General features: G+C 38.4%; 1 pseudogene across 1 annotated transcript; it reads right to left on the reverse strand.

Annotated features, from left to right (window-relative positions):
• Window positions 1-2,293: 2,293 nt before the first annotated feature.
• LOC308419327 (chromobox protein homolog 3-like) lies at window positions 2,294-3,080 on the reverse strand (annotated as a pseudogene). The gene is made up of 2 exons: window positions 3,056-3,080; window positions 2,294-2,795 (listed from the first exon to the last, which is right to left on the reverse strand). The product of its transcript is annotated as a chromobox protein homolog 3-like (transcript).
• Window positions 3,081-7,114: the final 4,034 nt, after the last annotated feature.

Raw genomic sequence — 7,114 nt, forward strand, 5'->3', positions numbered from 1 at the left:
AATCTTCAGGGCTCTTAGAGTCCTCTCCTACACTGTTCACTGACAGCCTGTCTGTAGACCAGGCCTCCCATGGAATACCTGCTTTCCATTATGTGTTGATTCTGTGTTCCCTGGTTTTTGAACTGTGTTTTAGGCTGTAAGACATGAGTACATTCTAAAAATGAATCTTAAAAAAAGTGAAATGAAAAACAGAGACAAGAGTCAAAGCTCAGAGTTGAGGTAAACTCAGGCAGGTGAAACATAGCTGGGAGTAAGGCCATGTCTGAATGGACCCCAGCGTCTCAGGACCAGGAGTGGCAACTTCATCCCTGATGATGTCAGGGAGAGGCTGTGCTTTATCTCATTGTAACTATATACATTGTGCTTCAGTCTCCTGTGCAGGCATGGTGCACACACCTGTACCCAGGACTTAGGGGATGGAGACAGAGCATAATTAGTTCAAAAGTAGCCTGAGTGACTCACAGAGACCTTATCAAGAAAAACAGCCATTTTAAGGAGACTCTTAAATTGGTATTTAAATTAGAATATAATACCAGTGTGTTTAAGAATATTCTCCCCTTTCTCTCCTATGAGGTTCATTGTATCTGGCTTTATGTGAAAGTCTTTCATCCACTTGAACTTGAGTTTTGTGCAGGGATATAGATAAGGATCTGTTTGCATTTTTCCCACACATAGAGACCCAGTGCGTCCAGCACCAGTTGTTGAACATTCTGCTGCCCCCATTGTATAATTCTGGCTTTGTATTAAATCAAAAATCACCTGCTCATGGGTGTGTGGATTTTTATCTGGGTCTTAATTTTGATTCCATTCTCTTTTTATGCAAATGCCATGTGGATTTTTATTATTATAACTCTATAGTAAACCTTGAAATTAGGTATAGTGTTATGTCAGGGTCCATCTCGGCCAGCAAGGAAGACAGGGCACTCCGGATTCTTCTCAACAGCCTTCATTCAGGAACACCTCAATGCTGAGTACGGGGACCCCGAGCATGGAATGAGCTTGCCTTATATTCCCTCTGGCTGGGGAGGGATGATCTGTCCCCCAGGGTTTGGTGCAGTGCGACTTGCCTGATTAGCATAGCGCCACCTGGCATTAGGAACGTGTATGCACATGCGCAGTGTACTTGTTTACCACAAAGCAAGCCGGATGTCAGCGCCATCTTGGCGGGTGCGGTCGGGCCGCTCCCTACAGTGTTACATTCAAAACTTTTGTTAAAAGGAATATAAAACTGTTGACCACTGTTCACCATTATTTACAATAAATATACAGTTGGATGGCATTCTGAAACTACAAAGATACTTTTTTGGTTCATTGAACTAGAACTGAAATACTGAAAAGATTCATCCTATCAGTAAGGAATGAGTCAAGGTAAAGAAAAAAACATGCAGACCATTAATTGATATCAGCACATTTTATTCACTTACTTAGTCAGCAGGTCTTAAATTGCCAACATCAACTCCAAACATGATTCTTTTTCCACATTAAACAGATTTTAATTTTCTACAAAGGAATGGTTCATCTGAGAAACCTTTACAGACTTGCTGACCTGGACCTGCCTCTGTAGACCAGCTGACTTCTTAAATCAGAAATCCATAGCTCTGGGATTAAAGGTGTTCACCACCACACTCAGCCCAAGTTTTGTTATTAAATCACACTACTACTTTGTCTAATTCATTTTCTGAAGGGGGAGTTGATATGGACAACATTCTGAAAATAAACTACTGTATTTACTTGATAAAACATCAATTCTCATGTGGTTACTTTTAAACTCTCCAATAAATTACAGACTTTGCTTAATCTGAAAGGTTATGTTTTAGAAAAAATGTTCATAATGATGAAATCTCATCAACATGTGTTTTCTTCAGTTATTTTTTGAGTATTAAAAACAAGAGAAAACAAAAATGTTATGTTTTATGTATATACCATATAAGAACAGAAACAAAAACAAAAACAAAACAAAACAAACCCCAGAATGATCCTTCTGTGTTTCAGTTAAAAATAAGTTCTGACCTTAGTAATAACTGTAAAATCTCCCCAGCATTTAAGAAAAGCTGTTCTTCAAAGTCAAGGAAATGCAACATGGTATCAAATATTCTATTGTTAAAGGAAGCAACTACAGAAAGCTCTTACTTGCTTAAATGAATCAGTACCTTTTTTGCAGAGCAAACCCCCCAAATATCCCAGTTACTGACGATACTGTCAAAACCAGCATATCAAAGTTGCATTTCACTAGACAGCTACTTTTTCTCACTAGTAATTCAAAACCCATGATCCAGATCTTATATGCAAACAATTACTGGGCTTCATCTTCGGGACAAGAGTGCCAAGCCAGCCTCTCCTTGTAGGAGGCAATGACAATCTGAGGACACTTCATGTTCGCCTCCTTTGCCAGCACCAGGTCAGCTTCATCTGAGTCCTTCCATCTCATGAGAAACATTAACTCTCCATTGCTGTCTGTGGCACCGATTATTTGTTCAGGAGAGAGACCTCTGGCAAAGCCCCTTGGCTTGTCAGCTCATCTCTTTCCTTCTTTGATGTGCTGCCATGAGATCCACTTTTAGATAAAGATTTCCTGTTTGAACCATCTTTTTGTTTATCAGCTTTTTGAGAATTAGGAAATACTTCAATTAGTTCTGGACAATCTAAATTTTCTTCTGGTTCCCAAGTATGATCAGCATCTGTGAACCCATGCACTTCAGGAAATGCTCACCTTCCCATTCATAACATGATGGCCCAGCGGTCCAGTACTTTTTCTACCACAAATTCTTCAGGTTCTGCCTCTTCATCGTTTTTTTTCTTTTTCTTTTTAAATTAGATACTCTGTATTTACATTTGAGATGTTATCTCTTTGTCACGCCCCACTCCCATCCCCCCTTTCTCTCCACTTGCCTTCACAATGAACTCCCTCAAAAGAACACACATGGTATGCACTCACATGATAAGCAGATACTAGCCCTGAAAATCTCTGAATACCCAAGAAACAATTTACGGACATTATGAAGCTCAAAAAGAAGGCCAAAATGGGCATCCCTCAGTAACTCTTCATCGATTTTACTCTTTCCATTCTGTTTCTTTCCCATTTTTAAAATTTAATAGGAGATTTGAAGAGTTCACCGCTCAGGGCTGAGGATCCTGCAGAGTCTCCTGCCTGCCTGCACCCACTTCCACTCAACCACACTAGAGAAGAGGGGGTGCGGGAGGCAGAGCTTCTTTTTCCAATACAAGATTGTTTAGTTATCTAGGGCTTTAAAAACCTTTCCCACATGAAGTTGAGTATTGCTCTTTCAAGGTCTTTAAAGTGTGGTGTTGGAATTTTTATGAGGATTGTCTTAACACTGTAGATTGCTTTTGGTAAAATGTCAGTTTTACCACATTAATCCTTGTGATCCATTACCATGGAAGATCTTTTCATATATTGGTATCTTTTCAACTTCTTTCTCAGAAGATGTTAAATTATTGTCATACGGATCCTTCACTTGCTTTGTTAGAGTTACCTCAAGGTGATTTATATCATTTGTGGCTGTTGTGAAGGGTGCAGTTTCTCAGATTTCTTTCTCAGCTTGTTTATCATTTGTATATAGGAGGACTACTGAAGGTGTTTATCAGCTATGGAAGTCCCTTGTAAAGTTTTTGGGGTCACTTACTTATACTATCATATCACCTGCAAATAATGATATTTTAAACTTTTCCCTTTTTAATTTGCATCTCCTTAATCTCCTGTAGATGTATTACTTTTCTAGCTAGAAATTCAAGCATTGTCTTGATTATGTAGAAAGGAGAATGGGCAGCCTTAACCTGTTCCATATTTTAGTGGAATTGCTTTAAGTGTCTCTCTATTAATTTGGTGTTGGCTATTGGCTTGCTGCATATCTCATTTATTATGTTTCAGTATGTGCCTTGAATTTCTGTTCTTCCCAAGACTTTTATCATAAAGAGTGTTGGATTTTTGTCAAAAGCTTTTTCAGCATCTCATAACATAATTGTGTTTTTTTTCTTTCAGTTTATTTACATGGTTAGATTACATTGACAGATTTTTGTATTTTGAATCATCCCTTATTCTCTAGGATGATTCCGACTTGATTATTGTGGATGATAATTTTGATGTTTTCCTGAATTTGGTTTAGAATATTTTATTGAGAACTTTTGAATCAATGTTCATGAGAGAAATTTGTTTTTATTTCTCTTTATTTTGTTGTTACTTTGTTGGTTTGGGTAACAAGGTGACTGTGACCTCATAAAATTAATTTGGCAATGTTTCTTCTGCTTTCTATTTTTGTGAAATAATTTGAGAAGTATTGGTTTTAACTCTTTTTTGAACATCTGGTAGAATACTTTATTATACATTCTGGCCTTGGGCTTTTAATGACTGCTTCTATTTCCTAAGTGGTTATAGGTGTATTTAAATTGTTTATTTAATCTTGATTTAACTTTGGTAAGTGGCATCTATCAAGAACATTGTTCATTGTTGTAGATTTTTCAATTTTATGGAGTACAGGGTTTTGAAATATGACAAAATGATTCTTTGGGTTTCCTTGTGTGTTGTTATGCCCCTCTTTCCCTCTGATTTTGTTAATTTAGATATTCTGTCTCTTCCTTTTAGTTAGATTAGTTAAGCATTTGTCTGCCTTGTTGTTTTTATCCAAAAAACCACATTTTTTGTTTCATTGATTCTTTGTATCTTCTTTAGGTTTCTATTTTGATTTCAGCAGAGGAGGGCAGGGCCCAGGATGAGGCTGGATTTTGTTGAACCTGTTCTTTTTTCCAGTAATAACAGGCTGTGGACTTCCTTCTCCCTGGATGACTCTCACCTGGTTATTTTTGTAAAAAGGCTTAGTCAATGACTTACTCTCAGTTTGTTATGGTCAACTAAAGGCTGGTCCAGCTTCAGACACATGCCCTGACACTACTAATGACATTATGCTATACTGGTTGATAGGAGCCTGGTATAACTGTCATTACAGACGCTTCACCCAGCAACTGATGGAAACAAGTGCAGAGACCCACAGCCAAATATTAGATGGAGCTTGGGGAATCTATGTTTCTATTTCTATTATTACCTATCTCCAGGATCTCTCATTGAACCCGAAGGGCACTATTTCAGCCAGACTTGTGAGGCAGCGAGGTTTTATTACTTGAATTACAGGCATGTATATACATCCACAACTTTTATTCTAGTGTTGTGGATCTGACTTCTGAAACTCCTGCACGCATAGCAATCACTTTATCCAGTGAGCCATCTCCCAATATTAATACATGAAAGCCACTCCGTGTCATTAACAGTAAAGATTAAGTAAGATGAGGGACACAGTGCACTGCTCCTGGACCCTACCACTTCTGGACTGAATAAAATGCTGCAGAAAATTAGCAGCTCACAGATGTTGGATTTTATTGGACTTTCAGAAAGGTCCTAGGATGTAGCTGTTAGTACTTGTTAACAGTCGCCTGGAGTCTATCAGAAGGGATACAAAGTCTCCTCTATTATATAATTATGGAGCTAGGAGCAGATCTACAGCCCGTCAGAGATGCCATTACTCATCTGTCAGATGGGGAGGGCAGTGTTTACTTCACAGGGTGTTGTGGAATTAAGGGAATAGTAGGCAGTAGGTGCTTTGCACTCTCCGTGTAATCTTGGGGAGGTCTGACTATGTTTATCCTCATCAGAGGATACCATCTGTGTGTCTGGTCTGTGGTAGGCACTGCAAAACATTATCTCTGAAAGAGAATATGTGACTGTTGTTGCTGTAGACAAAGTGTATGAGGAATGTTATCTACTGTGATGAGAGAGCTGCAGGGCACAGAAGGCATGAGTGATCTGGCCAGTGCTAACTAGGTTGAAGCTACTGGGCTTTAGGTTCATTTCATTTTCTTGTCCCTAAAATCACTCCTTTATTGACATGTGACCTGTTGTCAGGCTGCGTGGCTCATTAAATATGAAGACAGTGCATGTACCCTAATCTTTCACCAGCTTGTCTCCTCCTATGACCCAAAGTTTGAGTTATTTCCTCCTGTAAAAAAAATACCAAAAACTGGTGCTATTCAAGTATAAACAACGACATGTGTTTTTAGCATTTACTCATTTCTGTGAGATAATCTTTTAAAATATTGAGTGACACACATGTTTTTACCTATGTAGAACACAGAGGACAAGATATTTCACTTCTAATGTAAAAGCATATTTCAACTCATGTGTTTATGGCATCAGCTAATGAAAGAGTCACATGTGTGATCTGCTATTTACATTTGGACTTTTGCACTCACAGGAAACTCATCCAGGAGACACAACACTGGCGCTGTCTTTGCAGCTGAGTGCCAGGAGTGAGCATGGCACTGGCAGGATCTCCAGCAAGAGCTTCGCTTTCCCAGGAGAGACTAAAAATTTAGATGAACAGAGAGCAGTCTTTAAATTTGTGCTCAGTACGTTTGACAAGAGGTTTTATTATTGAAAAATTATATCTGATGTATTTATATTTTTCATTATTTGACTTTATGGGGTTCTTTAAATTTAAATTCATGTTCTTCTGTGTGTGTGAGTGTGCGTGTGCCTGTGTGTGTGTTCATGTTTGTGAATAAAGGCACCATGTATCATGGTATGCATGTAGAGATCAGATTTCAACCTATTACAGTGGTCCTGACTTTCCAATTTGTTTAAGGTTGGTCTCTTGTTATTCTCTGTGGTCCAGGCTAAGTACTGCAGAGATCCTTGAAACTCACCACACCTACTCATAATAACTCTGGGGTGAGCAATGCCTGGTACTGTTTGTCTAGTGATATGTGGATGTTGGGTATCTGAACTACGGTCATTGTTGTGCATTAAAATCTGTTGCCTTTTTTCCTTAAACCTCCAAATGGCATGATTTTGAGTCTCCTTGTCTAAATGTATTGCTACCCACTATATGTTAATCCACATAAGTCTTATTTTCTCTCAATGAATTTTCTTACTTTCCATAGCAATTTAATGGGTTGTCTGTGTTCCACTGTTGCTATAAACAAGCAAGGGCTAGACAATCAAGCTGAGGTCAGAAGTCAGCTTATTACAAACAACAGGCCCAGAAAACATAAGTTCAAAAGCTAAGCTTCTATTTAATTTTCAGAAAGACTTTATGCCTGCTGTGTT

The sequence above is a fragment of the Micromys minutus genome, assembly GCF_963924665.1.
Source record: "Micromys minutus genome assembly, chromosome: 3".
Lineage (NCBI taxonomy): Eukaryota > Metazoa > Chordata > Mammalia > Rodentia > Muridae > Micromys > Micromys minutus.